Raw genomic sequence first — 15,971 nt, forward strand, 5'->3', positions numbered from 1 at the left:
CATTTCACCCGTCTCATCGGCTCCGCTGTTTTGCCCTAACGTACTTAAACCAACAAGCCCAGGTACTTTTTATTTATTTATTTATGAATACTGCAACCCTAAGATAGGGTTTTGGCAGGGTGGATATACATTTGCTAAATTTACATATCGACAAAACAAATAAATATAAAACAAGTGAGGTATGTACACGCTTTCAGACAAGACAACGGTTTGCAATAAACAGGCATAAGGGCATATAATTAAATCAGCGCTACATTCAAGCTGATCACGAGTGCAGAATCGCTACAGTGATTGAAATAAGCAGCAGGAGCACATGTAATAGAATTGAGACACTCACTGCTAGAGCTGCGTAGCAAAAAGATTCAAGGATGACTGGGAAACAACTTCGTTACTAAGATTATTCCATTCTGTAATAGTCCTAGGAAAAAACGAATACTTTGTTATTACGGGTGGAGAATGGGTTTATTGTAAAGGCATGCCACTGCCTTGTGGCATATCCTCTGGAGACATGAATTATATGTGATAACTCCAACTTAAAATAACCTTTAACTAACTGAAAGAAAAATCTTAATCTCAATACTTTATTACTTTGTGTAGGTGTTGGAAGCTCGGCTTTTGCTAATAAACAGGTTATTGAAGTACGGCCGAAACCGTTATAAATAAATCTAACCGCTCTTTTTTGAATTTTTCCCATTTCGCTTATATTTTTTCTAGTGTGGGGGTACCAAATTATGGATGCATAATCTAAAGTAGGTTGAAAAATTGCCTTAAATGCAATAAGGCGAACAGCGGGAGTGGAGAGCTTGAGAGCTTGTCTAAGATAAAATAGTTTGTAATTGCACGAGCTTATTTTTTATTACAGTGTTAATGTGTCTCGTCCAGTTAAGGTCATTCGAAATCCAAAAACCAAGGTACTTGTAGTGTTGTACCTCCTGCAAAAGAACATTACTGGCGGAATATGCAAAATGAAGAGGGTTACGTTTGTGAGAAATTTTCATAAAAACGGTCTTTCTAAAATTACCTGACATCTGCCATTTATCATACCATAGAATGACCTGTTGAAATACATCGTTTAAATGAATTTGGTCTGTATGGTTTTCCACTTCTGAGTATAGGATGCAGTCATCCGCATATAATTTGACTTTTATTTATTATTTTATTTTCAATACTGCCAGTCTCTTTATCGAGACCATAGCAGGTGGGCATATTGTTACAATGTAAGCGTTAATACAGCATTTTTTCACAGGACACGTGTATACAAAGTACAAAAAGTTAAATACGCTACATGTAGCTACACAGTACAGTCTGGAAAAATAAAGATGCAGAAAAAAAAGACATCGTTTCATGCATTTAATTAGTGAAGTCAACTCTGACGCTAAGAGGAAAGAAAATGTGATAAATACAATAAATTGTGATACAATACAATCTCATGAAACTTAAACGCAACACAACTATTTAAATTGTGATACAATACAATCTCATGAAGTATAAATGCAACACAACTATTTACAACCTAACAGTGTGTAACTTAATACAATCTAACATAAGAGATTGATCTAAACATTGTAAAAAAATTGCATAAGACGAAAGCTGTTCTAGCAGTTATTCCTTAATCTTTTCTATCATGTTACTAAAAATTGATGATAATTCTATGTCAGCTGTTGCTGAGTCGAGGTTGTTCCACTCCCTAACAGCAGTAGGGAAAAAAGAGTATTTAAATGTGTCCGTTTTACAAGGGTACTCAACTAACATTTTATTATGCTTATGACGTGAAATACGGGACGTAGAGAAAGTAATATATTTTGAAGAATTTATGTTAAAGCGGTTGTGCAACAGGTTATGTATGAATTTTAGCCGAGATTGCTTTGCTCTGATCACCAGTGTGTCCATTGCGGATGAAGCCAGGAGTTCTGTGGGCGAGTCAGTGGTTTTGTACTTGTTGTGAATAAACCGTATTGCTTTCCTCTGAACTTTTTCCACTTCGGTTATGTTTGTCTTTGTGTGAGGAAACCAAACAGTGTTGGCGTATTCTAGTACTGGCCGCACAAAGGTTTTATAGCATAGCAGTTTGATATGACTAGGAGCAGATTTCAGGGACCTTTTAAGGAAGAAAAGCTTACGAGTGGCTGCTGAAGTGATGTTGGCAATGTGCCTGTTCCACTTCAAGTCAGATGATAGAGTCAGTCCTAAATACTTGTGTTGCTGAACTTTAGTTAGGGGTGCACCATTGAGAAAGTAGGTGAATTCTGACTTAATCTTCTTTGTTGTTACTACCATTGACACCGATTTCTTAGTGTTAATAAACATTTGCCATTGTTCACACCAGGCATTTATCACGTTAAGGCATCTGTTCAAAGTCAGGTGATCTTCATAATTTCTTATTTCTTTATATATAATGCAATCATCTGCAAAAAGCTTTATGCTGCATTCTATGTTAGTGACGATGTCATTGATGTAAATTAAAAATAGTAAGGGCCCCAAGACCGAGCCCTGGGGAACGCCAGATGTGACAGGAACTGTATCAGATGATGCTTGATCATGGAAAACGAACTGTGAACGTTGTGATAAAAAATCTTTAATCCAGGCTGTAATGCTTCCGTTTCCAATAATTGACTCCAATTTTGCAATTAGCTTGTTGTGACACACACAATCGAATGCTTTGCTGAAATCTAGAAATATTATGTCTCTTTGACCGCGGTTGTCAATAGCCTGTGCTAGGTCGTGTATAACTTCTGTCAGCTGTGTTACCGTTGACATTCCGCGCCGAAACCCATGCTGATTGGCTGTTAGTATGCCATTCTCTTCTAAATATGTTGTTAGGTGTTTTAAAATTATATGCTCCAGTATCTTGCATGATGTACTAGTAAGTGATATCGGTCTGTAGTTGGAAGGAGAGTTCGTGTCACCTGATTTATGGATTGGGATTATCTTTGCTTTTTTCCAGTCATGTGGCACACGACCGGTTGTAAGTGACATGCGATAGAGAATGCCAAGATATCTGCTGCACCATTCTGCGTATCGCTTTAAAAATTCGTTCGGGACGTCGTCAGGGCCACTAGATTTTTTCGTGTCTAATCCGAGTAGAAGGTTAAAAATTCCTGAGTCAGTTATGTTTAGTGAGTCGATGGTGAAACCTGTAGAAATTATTGCGGGGACAAATCCGTTATCTGCAGTAAATACCGATTGGAAGTACTTGTTGTATGCATTAGCTTCAGAAACTTTTTCTTCGTGGGGTCGTTCTGGCGTGATTACTTTGCGTGCACGAAAGTGATTCCAAAATATGTGTGGATTACCTTTTACGAAGTTAGGCAGGGTAGTATTAAAGTATTCTTTTCTGGAGTTGCTTAATCTCATTTTGAGTTCTGCCTTGGCGGTAATCAACTTTGATGTCTGGAGTGATTGATTTTTAGTGTCCTTCAAAGACCGACGTAACCTTTTCACTTTTCGTTTGGCATGAATTACCTCACGCGTTACCCATGGGTTGTATTTCCGCGGTTTTCTTGTTTTTAACGGTATAAATTGTTCAATGCAGTCATGTATTACGGTCTTAAACTTAATCCAGAGGCAATTTGCGTCTGCCGAAGGATTACAAGCCATTTCTGCAAAAACTGTGAATTCATGTGCCATGTACGTCAATACATTGGCGTCGTCAGATTTCGCAAAGTCGATAATGGTGCTTTCTAAAGATCTTTTTGGTATACTAAATGACAGAGGTAGGTGACATATTGGAATATCGTGGTCAGATATGCCTTCAACAATGCTAGTATGTATTTTGTTTACAAAGAAGTGATCAGAGAGTAGTATTAGATCGAGTATATTACTTGCAGTGCCATGTGAGCGTGTAGGCTGATCAACTACTTGTTGTAGGTTGAAGTTTAGCATTAAATCGATTAGCGCTTCTGATGTACGTGACGAGTATTGCATTGTCTTCCAGTCAATTTCTGGAAGGTTAAAGTCCCCCATGATGACAATTCTTAGGCTGTGAGCGTGGCACTGCAGAAACTCCTGTACGTTCTTTATGAATCTTTCGTTCGAGTCAGGACTTCGGTAAACGCAGCCTACAATTATGACAGTGTTGTTGCAGGTGATTCTGCAGAAAACAGCCTCAGCATCCCTCACATTTGGCAACTGTTCGTATGGGAGGGATTTCTTTATCAGCAGTGCCACGCCACCACCACGAGTCTGTCTGTCTTTTCGAATTGCGGAGTAATCGGGAGGCACAAATTCGTGATTTAAGATAGCCGAGGAAAGCCACGTTTCAGTTATCGCTACTATGTCAGGATTATGTTCAAGGAGCAGATTTTCAAGCGCGTCAGTCTTATTTAAAATGCTTCTCGCGTTTACATTTAATAACGTTAGCTCTTTGACTGCGCTTGGCTTCGCGTGTTCGGACGCTTTGCTCCTGCGTTTTTTCGAAGTAAAACTCTCTCCTCCTTGTCCTCGTCCCAAGCGAAAACTTGGTCATTAATGTAAAGCTTGTCTAATGACAAAGAAACCCTGTCATGGTTTTCTCGATTTTCCTTGGCGGTATTCCACAGCATTTTCCTTATTTCTCGAGTTCTTTTACAGAAGTCTTCCCCAATAGACAAACCTGTGTTTTTTAGCTTGCGCCCCTTTCCTAATATTATAGATTTCTGTCTAGAATCCAGAAGCCTAAAGATTACTGGTCTCGTTTTGTTATGCGCTGGTTTACCGAGACGATGAATTCGCTCTATGGCAACGGGCTGCAAGCCAAGCGTGTCCTGGATAATGGTCGTATTTACAGTTTGTTCTAGCTTTTCACTGTTTTCACCTTCTGTTTCCGTTAGACCATATACTATTAGGTTTGACCGTCTACTCTGGTTTTCCAAGTCGTCCATTCGTTTTTCCATTTTCCTTGCGCTCTCATGTATGTCTTGTATTTGTTTTACGCATGAGGTTATCGTCGACTCCAGGCATGACAGGGCATCTAGTTTTTTATCCATATTAACAAGCCGTCCTTCCTTAATTTCCTTGATATCGGCTGCAACTTCCTTCAAGTGTTTTGCGATCTGCGCTAGATCAGGGCCTGGATTGCTCTCAATGTCTCCCGCTAGCAAAAGCAGCTCTTTTAACCATATCGTCATGTTCACAAGCATGTAACAAAGCTGCGGGCACGGCAGCACCAGCAAGAACGGATCACTAGAACGGATACAGTAGTCATGTTGTCTTCTTACCTGCACGATGAAAGCAAACGGATTAGTGACCGTCATCCCGTCGGTACCACCGTGCCCAATGGACGCGTTGCGAGGAGGCAAGCTACTTATAGGCTCGCTGCGAAGCGGCGCTGGCTGCTGGGGACGTTGTTCGTCACACGTGGGCCTTGTCGCGGATGGGAGCAAACAGTTCCAAGGTGCTGAACACGTCATCATCGCCTCGTGAAAGGTGACGAAGCTTGTGTCGCTTGCTTCCCTGGACGATGCCGCCGGCAGCATGCGTATGCCACCCACGGATACGAAAAGACCGATGGAGAGCTGCACGATGAAAGCAAACGGATTAGTGACCGTCATCCCGTCGGTGCCACCGTGCCCAATGGACGCGTTGCGAGGAGGCAAGCTACTTATAGGCTCGCTGCGAAGCGGCGCTGGCTGCTGGGGACGTTGTTCGTCACACGTGGGCCTTGTCGCGGATGGGGGCAAACAGTTCCAAGGTGCTGAACACGTCATCATCGCCTCGTGAAAGGTGACGAAGCTTGTGTCGCTTGCTTCCCTGGACGATGCCGCCGGCAGCATGCGTATGCCACCCACGGATACGAAAAGACCGATGGAGAGCTGCACGATGAAAGCAAACGGATTAGTGACCGTCATCCCGTCGGTGCCACCGTGCCCAATCACGGTGGCACCGACGAGGTATGTCATGGGATATATCATTTATAAATAACAAAGAGGAGGGGCCCGAGCACGGAGCCTTGGGGGACACCCGAGTCAACCGGTACTGTACGAGAACAATGACCATTGAAAAAAACGTACTGTTTTCGATTCGAAAGATAACTGGAAATCCAATGTAGAAGCTGAGTATTTTTAAGAATTAAATCCAATTTGAAGAGTAATTTATTGTGACAGACCGTATCGAAAGCTTTAGCAAAAACCATAAAAATTGCATCTACCTGTTTTCCGGAATTTATTGATAGTGCGAAATCGTGAACTGTAGTTGCCAGCTGAGTACAAGTAGAAAATCCTTTCCTGAATCCATGTTGTCAACCTGACAAAATATTGTGCTTATCTAGAAATTCTGAAATATGCTCATGTATTATATGCTCAAGTAGTTTACAGGAAGTTGAGATTAATGAGATTGGTCGATAGTTAGTAATAGAATGGAGATCTCCACTCTTATGTAGGGGCTTGACTTTAGCAGTTGCCCAGTCATCCGGAACTTGACCATCTTTCTGACATTTAGAAACAAGAATTGTTTGGTACTTTGAAACTCATTGTGCATAGCGTTTTAAGAACTCATTCGGTACTCCATCAGGAACTGAAGATTTTTAAAATCAAGTTTCAAAAGCAAATTAAAAACTCCCTCTTCACTTATGACAATATCCGATAGGGGTGGGCTTGCCACATCAAATGTTTCCAGGACTCCGTTATCCCTCGTAAAAACAGATTTAAAATGATCATTGAAAGCATTAGAAATAACGCAGGAATCACTAGTTTCTACACCATCAATTTCAAAAACATCAGGGGTCACAGTATTAGGCGAAATTAAACTCCAGAACCTCTCGGGAGACGAAGACATGAGACTTGGAAGTTGTTGGCCGTAATAGCGTTCTTTGTCAGACAATACATTTGCTTTCACTTGAGAAGCAAGTTCAGAAATTCTTTTCTGGGGGATACTTACGTCTTTAGAGTACGGTCTTTGATTTTTAAACGTTTGAGCCGTCTTCGCAACTGCAACGTTTCCCGAGAAATCTAGAGATTCTTTCCTTTTGATTTTTTTACAATTCGTGGAACAAATCTTTAGATACACTCATTTATAAGGTCCTTTAAACGCTTCCACAAATAATGAATATCAGTGGTGCAATTCGAAAAAGAAGCAAATTCAAATGATAGTAAGTCTAATATTGAAGTGTCATCTGCTTGTGAAAAGTTTGGGAACGAGACCCTCTTGCAACTTTTCTTTAAAACAACATCAGAAAGCGTAAGTATCACAGCTTGATGATCAGATATTCCAGGGGGAACAGAGCAGCTAGCTTGAGCAGAGATTGAGCCACTAATGAAAAAGAGATCTACATTTGAACAAGAGTTTGCCTGTATTCGAGTGAATTCATCAACGATTTCCATCAAATCAAAAGAAAACGCTATATCAATCATTCTTTCACCAATTTTATAGTTAGGTTGTTGCAAAGATGGCCAATTAACATATGGCAAATTAAAATCTCCAGCTAGAATTAACCGATCCTCAGGCTTCACATGCGTGATAAGGCAGTTGTGTAATTCATCCAGAACATCCATGGAGGAATTCGGTGGGCGATAAAAATCCCCAATGACATACCTGGTCTTTCCGTAATGCGCTTTGCAAAATATGCCCTCGAAATTACGTATGTCATGCATTTTTGCTATTTGCAGTGACTGTCTAAACAGGATCGCCACCCCCCACCTCTACTCCCACGGTCATTCCGATACACACGGTAGCCCCGTGGAACAAATTCACTATCAAGTATGTTATCGTGCAACCATGTTTCGGCTAGGATAGCGATATGGGGGCGTGCATTATACGCTTCATCCCAACTAAACAAGTTCCCATCCACACTCAGTCTATTGTAGAGAAGCTTTACTTTAGCACTCTCTCTCTCTTTTTCGGAATTTTTCCACAGATGTCTGCGTGCCTCAAGAACCTTGTATGAAAAATCCTCAGAGAAGGACAATACAGAGCCCTTTAACTTGTGCCTACCTTAAAAACAGACATCTTCTCAAGATAATCAATAAACTTTAGAATAACTGGTCTGTCTTTGTTTTCAACTAAGGACACTTTGCACAATGAAGACTTTGCAATGTGAAGAAGAATGTAAGAACACTTTGCAATATAAAACAAGGCACGGGTGTTCCTTTACGACCAAGTTTACATTGACAGTTGACATTGACAGGACAAAGTTTACATTGACCAGACAGAACTATGTGCAAACGAGCGTCTTAAGGAGTATACTCAAAAAGCAAGAAAGAGGATGTGTATGCACATTTGGCATACATGCAGTTTGCATGTGAATGTGCGTCGCAACTTCAGTAGACAGATTCTAGGCAGGAGCAAAACAGCATGTCACAGTTTGCATTATTGGAGGCATTTTTAATAAAAAAGAATGCTTCTGTTTGCGGCAGTGAAGCATCCACAAGCCTTTACCATTTTGAGCGCAATCTTATGAGTGGCACTTATTCGATGGTCACCTTTCTTGCAGATTTTTCTCGAGTGCATGCCCACCAAATGCGATATTTATTGGTCCTTGACATGTCAGTAAACAGTCACTTGTGATGCCCATGCTTGTTATTTCTTTTATTCGTGTGTCTGTATGTGCACTGCAGTAAACTACCGTAGAGTTTAACTGGTGCTTTGAATTGAAAGAATCGCCTATCATGCCACGAGCACAGGTATTTATCATTTTCGTTGTAATATACGAGGGCGATTCAGAAAGTAATGTCTGTAAGCGTACTACTTTGTCAATAGTACTGCAAACATTTGGTCTCTTTTTCATTGTTGCACTGATGTTTAAGCAATAGAATGTCACTTGCCGCACCTTCCTATCTCTTCTCGTTCCGCAGTAATCGAGCAATTCATGACATCCAGTGGTGACGTCCAGTTGAAACAGCGGGCTGTAATTGAATTTCTGACACCGGAAGGTTGCGGCTTGTATGGAGATTTGATGCGGGTGGATTTTGGTCTTTCACAGTCCTTGGCGACCTCCGTCCGAGTGCAGTTTAGGGGGATGCCTGTGTTGATACACAGGCATCCCCGTAAACTGCACTCGGACGGCGATCAATGTTGACGGGCGCACAACTTTCCACAGCCAGAAATTTTATTACAGTCCGCTGTTTCAACTGGACGTCACCACTGGATGGCACGGATTGATCGATTACTCTGGAACGAGAAGAGATAGAAAGGTGAGACAAGTGTTATTCTATAGCTTAAACATTAATGCAATAATGATAAAGATTTCAAGATATTTGCAGTACTATTGGCAAAGTAGTGGGCTTGAAGGCATTACTTTCTGAATCGCCCTCATGCTATGAAATTTATTTGTAACTTTGTCATTAGCTGTAGAGGAAGGCTCTTGAAGATAAGCTGACTTGTGTTTTGGCATGTTGCAGTGGCTCACCACTGTCTTTCTTGACCACTGTAAAGAATATCGGAGGCTTCCTATTGTCTGTAACCAGCTAAATGATCTATTCACCTCTATCCCTCTTGAGTCGCATGAACAGTCATGACAAAAGATTAGATAGGAATCTGCTCATCGCACTCTCGCTGCCCAGTTTTCACCAAGGGCGTGTCCTCTCATTGCTCTAATGACCAGGCACTCATGATACTCTACTGTTCTACTCAGTGAATACTCATTTGTACAAATAGTAGACAAACCATTGCTATAATTACTTCTTTCGCTCTTTCTTTTGTTTCATATGGTCGAGAGTAGTGGTATGTAAGCACTGAGCTTTTTATGAGAGCCCACACACAGGTAATTCACAGTGATAGCTGATATAACATCAAAAATGAAAAATTTCAATACAAGCTGGAAATGAAGGTCTAACAAGCTGCGTGATTGCTCTGTGAGTAATAAGGCGTGATTGCTGTGTTTCAGTTGTCCTTGTAATTGCTACTGAAGTCACAGGTTGGTCAGATATGTCGGCTGCTGGTTAAAAAACTGGCTGCTGCATCACTCATACATAAGACAACGACCAACAAGTTTTCATAGTCCTGACGTAACTCCTGGTGAAGTCTTGGAGCTGTTTATAGCTTCATGTGTACCATGAAGCCGCTGACCTGTATAATTGCAGTTAATTCAAATTGCTATTTTTAAATGGTTGGTGCAAATAGTTCTTTCCTTGCTTTGAGACACAGTCTGCACATGCCATGTTTAATACACTTCGGAGCAATTTTAGAGCTTTAAACAGTCTGTACATCATTGCACATTTCATTGTTACGTTAAAAAGCAATCATAATTGTCTCTTCTCGTCTGGTAGCACTGTTTCAATGTCGCGAACCAACTACTACGTCAGTCACTCCTTGCTAATGTACCACTCTTGAATATATTTTTAAATATGCCCACAGCAGCCCATGATCAGTCAATGGCTGCTGTCCATTTCTGCGGGAATATCCGTCTTTTTTGGAGGACTTATTAAAATTCTGGTTGACTACCCTCTCCTTTATTTACTGTAGAAAAATTCTGAGATTATTTTTGGTGTTTTATAGCTGTGGGTATTTTAACCTGTTGCAGGGTTGTGGATGTTTTGGACGTTGAAGTAGCACAAATGCCGCTGCAACTAGCACCTACATTTATGTCATACACGCTCCCACCAGTGCCACTGGACATTCAGATGGCTATTGAGAAACATCGAGCTGGGATGCACTTTGAAAAGAGGCAATGACTCATCCAGCGGTTGTTTCACGACCTCTGCTCATATGGAATTTGAGAGGCAGTTTATGTACACTTTTGCGCACCTTGTTTTTGCAATGGTGTATTGTTGCACTCAATCACTTAAGTACAGTAAACCCGCAATAATTCAAACGGGGACATTTCGTGCTCTCAGTTAATTCAAACATACTTGGGATTTTTGTTTGACTCGATATGTTTTTAATGTACTTAAAACCGCTAAATTCAAACGGCACCATTTGGTTAATTCTGGCAATTCATACATTTTTCTTGTCCGTACCGGAAATATCAGTTACCTTTGTCACTTCTAGCTGGACAATTTGCGTTCATATATCTTTCAGACAGCCGAAAATAAAGCTGCTTGCCTGTCTGCAAGTGTCAAAGCAGTCAAAAGCACGAGCAGAAAAGAACTGGCTGCCCGTGCTAGAATAGAAAACTTTCTTTTGAAGTCAGATGCTGTAAAAAAGCAGTCAAGAATTTGCAATTCATTTTGAAAATGTGATTAGAAGTATATCTCATTATAGTAATCTAATATGCTGTGCCAAGTCATATTTATGCTTGCATCTGGTAATTCAAGTGAAATTCTGCAGTCCCTTCAAGTAAGAATTATCGAGTCTGCTGCAGGTACTAAACGAAGTGAGCCTCCTGTTGCATCTTTTGTTGTCCTTTGTGTTTTTAGCATGTGTGTGTGCAAAGTACTGTCAATGCAAGCATGCAATGTTGCTCATTCAGTTTTGGCCAATGTGCAATAATTCTAAACTGACAGCTAAGAGAAGTATGTTGGCATGAGCATGCAGATTCACATGCAACCAGTTCATACTTAGGGGCTTTATCTAAAACGGTGCAAAAATAAGCATGATTCATGTAAATGATTTTTATCATTAGGTGTAAACTATGATGTAAAAGCTGACAACATAATTAAGAAAAATTCAGCAAAGCACTAAATTACATTAGGGCACATGCTGCTTGCATTTGTATACACATCCTTCGATTGTACCACAAAAATGCAATACCACTTGACGTAGTATTATGTCACAGTCACATGACAAAATTTAGTGACACTTCGAGCGAGTCCACTTCACCTCGCTGAGTGTCTCTTCGGCGGCGTGGTGCTAGATAACAAAATTTACTTGTCATTAAAGGGCAACTCCGGCGATTTTTTTACCATGTCGAGCTAATAAAATATTTAGGTTCCCGAGACCCTCCTGTGACGCACCTGATAGCAGAATTGTTCCGCAAATTCGAAAATAATTTTAAATAAGCAAAAAAGCGCAAAAACGAAACCGAAACCTGAGCAAGCAGCCGAGCGAACCTCTGCGTGTGACGTCACGAATGTATCACCGGCGGGGAAGGCGCGCAATGCATGCCGGTCTCGCCCGCGGGGTGAACGAAACCGGCGAAGAGCAGACGCTCAGCTTATTCGTGACCGCGCCGGACCTTCGGGGACCTTCGGGTGACATTGCATGTAAGCTGCACCACCTATTCGGATCTGTCAAACAGTGGCAGTTATGATTCAGAAGAATTCAATAGCCACGAATCGCCGTCCTCCACCACTAGAGCCAGCACCCATGCGCAACATATCGCGCTGCGACATGAAGACCAAGGGTAGCCCTAACCACTGATATACGTGCTGCTTGCTATTTTAGGTGTTTTACCCCTCTCAGGGAACCGCTTCGCATGCTCACTGTAAGATGTGGAGCACGACTTTCCGCATTTGTATCCCACAAGAACGCCGCTGACAGTCCAAAGCACCGACCGGTGCATTTGTTTACATCGGCAGGTACAGTGACCACTCGTACGTCGTTCGCTTGAGATAGCCGCTCATCGGTGACATCAATTAATGTCAGAACATATCAAAACACGTCGATTTTGTGCATGTAAGCACCGTTACATCACTCTGGGTCGCGCTGATACCACGCACCTTCGAAACAGCGAGCGGGAGACCGCGTATAGTAGGGAAGCGTTGTGCAGCCTGCTTATTCTTCGTATTCTCTTCATGCACACAATTAGTGTTCCGTAAAGTAGACATAGATTGGGACATTGCGCGTATGATCGTTCATTTTGAGAATGTATAGTTTTCTCGCGGAAACGCCGATGTCATGAAGTATGACATCGTACGTTGGCAGCTGAACGAGACGGTTGTTTACGCATGCTGTATCGAAGGGGCCTCCGCTTGCTGCCCATTTGGGATACGAGGCAAACAGTGCACCTCGTAAGCTAAATAATGTCAGCATAACAATAGGTAATAACACACCCATGGATTTGCGTAGTCACATTTCATTTAGGGAAGCGCCGGCGAGTGCGACTGGCCGCATTCGAGAACAGCAACGTATACGGATGTTGATTGCGCGTCGTGTTGTCGCTTTTTGCGTGTGCACTGTACGAAATGAGGAATGGTTTATTTCAAATCCGTATAGTCAAACTGAACTACAGAAGCAGCTTTCCTCATCCTAATAGCTTAATTAGCTTCACATCAGTGGGTCTGGTCCGCCAGCAGCAGACGCACGAACTTGGCCACTGTGATAGGCTTAACTTCGGTTGAACGCGATCGGCATCGGCTCAAACTGTGTTTGCGGCTGGCGAGGGCTGAAGTTCGTGCAGCCAACAACGCAACACCGCTTGCCAACCCGCATCACTTGCCCGTCCACAGGGAATGCAACTTCTCGCGACAGCAACATCTCACGCCAAGCACTAGCTCACGATCGTCGACTCCTGCACGCTCTCGTCGCTGTCGTCTGCATGATCCCGGCATGCTCTGCGTGGACCATTCCTGACGTCATACACAATGTGGCCTATAACTGAGGAGGGGGTAAGGTAGGCTGCTCAAGGCAATAAACTAAATTCATTTGTAAAAAATCTGTGCAACTCTCAAGCCTGCTTTTTTTAGGACATGACGGAGGTATTCAGAGGAACAGACCCAGCGAATTTCATCGACATACGTTGACATCGAAAAATCGCCGGAGTTGCCCTTTAAGGATTGATGATACCATGGGGCCCTGAAAAATCTTTCCGGTGCTAAGAGGTTTATTAGCAACGGATGCAGGCAAACGGGTAGCAGTCACAAGCGTTCGGCCAAGGACAGCAACCACGAGCTCATGCCGATGGCGATGTTGCTGAGGCACAGGTTACCCCTCTTCATTACAATCGCCCTCCGCCGAAAAAGGCGCCATCCTGGCGGCTCAAGGCGAAGACACTACTATTGGGTCGTAATACGGCTTAATGCGACAGACGTGGACAAGTTCGCGGCCGCGAATGCGCAGGTCTGTCGGTGGCTTGAGGGGCTCCACGAGGTAATTGACGGAGGACGTTTGCTCCAGAACGCGGTAGAGTCCGAGGTATTTCGCGACAAGTTTTGCGGAGTGGCCCGGTGTGGTAGCGGGTACCCGAAGCCAGACCAGAGAGCCAGGGGAAAATGTTGGTGCAGAACAGTCGGCAGGTTGACGGGATTGCTGCTGCCACTGGTCCTCGGTGGAAAAAGAGCGGACAAGCTGGCGGCATTCCTCAGCATGTCGAGCAGCTTCAGACAGCGGAGTACTTTCGGATGCATCAGGTTTATATGGAAGAATTGAATCGAACGTATTAGATGGTTCTCGGCCATATAGGAGAAAGTACGGGGAAAATCCAGTAGTTGCTTGGGCCGCAGTATTGTACGCATACGTCACGAAAGGGAGAACTTGGTCACAATTTGAATGACCAGAGGCGACGTACATTGATAGCATATCACCAAGAGTACGGTTGAAGCGTTCTGTCATGCCGTTAGCTTGTAGATGGTACGCTGTACTTGTGCGGTGAATGATTCGGCATTCGTCGAGTAGGGCCTTCAAAGCATTGGCAAGAAAGGCTCGGCCTCTATCACTCAGAAGTTCGCGAGGGGCACCGTGGCGCAGAACGAAATTGTGTAACAGAAACGATGCAACGTCGCAGGCGGTGGCAGTCGGCAGAGCGGCGGTTTCAGCATAACGGGTCAAGTGATCCACGGCAACAATAATCCAGCGCTTCCCTGCTGGAGTGGATGGTAGCGGTCCGTATATGTCAATTTCATTTCATTTCATTTCATTTTATTTCGGCATTATGGTACATTATAACATGTACAAAATGCTGGGGGCACAGACTAAAAGCCAAAAAAAAAAAGGCTTGACGGGGTCTGTACCCGATAATTGCACTTTGACAGGGGCAACAACAACAACAACAAAAAAGTTCCTATGCGACAAGCTTACAATGGCAAAACTATACATCGGAAAATAAAACTAACAGTGTTGAAATTAACATTGAAAAGCAAATATATACTTTTCTGTACGACATCAAAATTTATGAAAACTTGGAGAAACTTTCCAGTTCAAAATCAAAACTTGATAGCAGCTGCATTACAGAAAACAATGCTGGTTGTTTAAAAGAGTAGGCAATGTATAGGCGATCATTTGTCGGCCATAATTAGTACGGGTCCGTGGCGTAAACCAAAAAGTGATTCCGCGCGTGTCATAAACATGAAATCTTTCAGTCAAATTAGCAAGTTATTTCAAGCACACATTGTTTGTTTTAATGCCTCGTTTGTTGCGTTTTATTAGTAAAGATTCGTACAAGTCGTCAACAGGTATTACGTTTAGATTTTTACAGAGGGGCCTTGTGTGCGCGTTATATGGAGCATTGGCAATCAAACGGACAGCCCTTTTTTGTAATCTAGAAATCCTCAGAATGTTGGAAATTGTGGTGGTTCCCCAGACTAGGTAGCAATAGCACAGTTTTGAAAGGAAAAGCGAGTTATACAATAACAGTTTTACTTTCTCAGGTAAAAGAAAACGTGTGCGCGATAATATACCAACCGTGCGAGAAAGACTGGAACAAACAGAATCAGACTGCAAATCCCAGGACATGTTTTCATTAAAGAGTACACCAAGACATTTCACAGCAGGAACCACCTCAATTTTTGATGGACCAAGAAAAAGCGCTAAATCAAAGTTGACTTTCTTGCTTTTAGCTCTAAATAAAATAGCTTTTGTTTTTGACGTATTTATAGTTAGCGAGTTGTTCAAACTCCAGGTATGCAGTTTCGCGAGTACGTTATTTGCTCTGGTTTGAATTTCCGATAAATCTGATCCTAAAAAAAAAAAACTAGTATCGTCAGCATAAACTATAAATTGGGTATTTTCATCTATTCTTACTACGTCGTTAATATATACATTAAAAAGTAGAGGCCCTAGGATGCTTCCCTGTGGTACTCCGCTGTTTAGGGACCGAAAGCTTGATTTATAGTTATTAAGTTGTACCTGCTGCTTGCGATCACTCAAGTAGCTTTGCATAAGTGTAAAAAATGCCCCACGGAATCCGTAATGCTGTAGCTTTTTTAAAAGTGTGGTATGATTAATCCGATCAAAGGCTTTTGAAT

The sequence above is a fragment of the Dermacentor silvarum genome, chromosome 8 (genome assembly GCF_013339745.2).
Source record: "Dermacentor silvarum isolate Dsil-2018 chromosome 8, BIME_Dsil_1.4, whole genome shotgun sequence".
NCBI classification, from domain to species: domain Eukaryota; kingdom Metazoa; phylum Arthropoda; class Arachnida; order Ixodida; family Ixodidae; genus Dermacentor; species Dermacentor silvarum.